Raw genomic sequence first — 2,006 nt, 5'->3', positions numbered from 1 at the left:
CAGAGTTTGTAAAAGATTGATTGAAGTGCTAGAGAAAAGGCCTCCCATGCCTTCTAACTTACTTGCAACAATGCAATATAGACAAGTTGCGGTAAGTTCTTGATTAATATAGTTGGAACATACTAAGAAAATTTATTCTAAAAACTACCATAAACAAGTTACTCTTGTTGATTGCAATGTCCTCATCAGGATGATAGTTACTCTTGTGGCTGGAGAGTAATTGTAAATGCCAAGAGATTGGTTCAGTTTATTTATCTCAATGATGATAAACTTATAAAGGTAATGTGAAACATACTAAAATTTAAGATAGAGTTTTATTGCAAAATATTCCATTGTAAAAAATAACAATAAACTAAAAATATTTTTTTACAAATGTATGACAGTTTATAAGGGATTGCTGTACAAGTGAGCACGTTTGGTATATAAGAGCAAAGCTCTTGAAGTACATAATGACCAATTGTATACAACTGACAAGAAGTAGGGGCTTGGACATTGAAGGAGAGGAGGTGCATGTAGCTACAGCAGGTGAAGCTATGCCTTCAACAACCAAAGCATCAATGTAATGTGCCCGCCCCTCAAATTGCGAGACACGTCTTAGCAGCCCATCGAGAGATCAATCTAGAAGACACCACCCGGCACTCCCAAGGAATGACACGGGGTTTGCCAACTAGGGTCTCTCGAGTCTGCCTCGCAACAGAACTTATCTGGCCGTTCCCACTAGGATTGACCTAAAGTCCAGGTTCCTAGTAGTTGAGTCTTCCTAACAGCCTTCTAGCATCGGTCAATAGCCGCTCCACTTTGTGTAGATACAACTGGACCCAAGCAGACTCATACCGCACTTGGTTCAAAGGGAATGGGAAACGAGAGGGATGCATCGCTCGACCTCTCTGCCCATAGGGCATAGTCCCATTCAGGTCCCCTAAAATGGTATGAATTAGGTTTTCAACTTGCATTGTCTAAGGTCATTGTCCGACTTTTCCTAACATTCCTTGTTAACACTTTCTTTTAGGAAAGCTCTCGGCTAACCGAGACCACCCTTCCATAGGATAGACCCATTGCTCACATCCACCACACTTTCCTCAGGGGTTGTTTTAGTTATCTAATTACCTACCACATTATGTTTGACACATAAAAGCAGCTTTCTTAATTAACCCGTTAATCACATGTTCCTTTACGTAATTTAGGGCACGAACACAAAGACAAGATAAAACAAGATCAAACAGTTCCTTAACTTATCTTCATGTTAATGTTTGTCTCCCGCCCATACAAGAGAATTAAGTGTCCCTTTCTACCTCCGCAGAAATAATCCTTCCGTATCCCAGAATACATCAAGTATCATGCCCAAAGGCTATCCCAACAATCTACAGGATTGCTGCTCCAAGTTCTGCCTGTAGACTAGTACACAGGCCTCGAGATCCCATCTCGAGTCACGGCAGCCTCTTGCGCGGGATCCGGAGGCAAGGAATTTACGGCCAGAGCCTCCCCTCGTACCCAAGCGTCCTCCCACTCCAAGCAACACCCACGGAGAGACCTCTCGCAGGGGTTAGGTCCATATACCCGGTGCGGCTAACAACCCCCTTAGACAGGGCCAGGCAGACAGTCGGAGGTAACTATTCTTGCCTCTCCCTCCAGGCTTTTAACTTGAAGCATTAAATGTTTTTCCTTGAATTAGTTCCTTGAATAAAGGAGATCAAATAATGTACCTAAGTGTACAAACACAAACATTTCGAAGGCCATTTGTACGACCAACTCCTAAGGTGAGATTCCTCTTTCCCGTATGCTCCCAGCATCCGATCCTGGATCTTTCTTCCGGATGCTCCCAGCATCCGATCCTGGATCGTTTGCGACTTAGCGAGATCCCAATAATCTTAGACAAGATCATGCAAGCAAATGTTATTGGTAGGTTAACTTGCTCTTTCTCTTGGGTTTTACCTTATGGTATCTTAACCCCAACTCAAAGCTTTAACTGGTCAACTTAGGCAACGGACAAGCCTTATTCGCAACCC

The sequence above is a fragment of the Lygodium microphyllum genome, chromosome 12 (genome assembly GCF_053477565.2).
Source record: "Lygodium microphyllum isolate KBCC chromosome 12, Lygodium_microphyllum_v1.1.10, whole genome shotgun sequence".
Taxonomy (NCBI): Eukaryota; Viridiplantae; Streptophyta; class Polypodiopsida; order Schizaeales; family Lygodiaceae; genus Lygodium; species Lygodium microphyllum.
The sequence above is the reverse complement of the archived record's forward strand: the minus strand, read 5'-3'. Positions refer to the sequence as shown.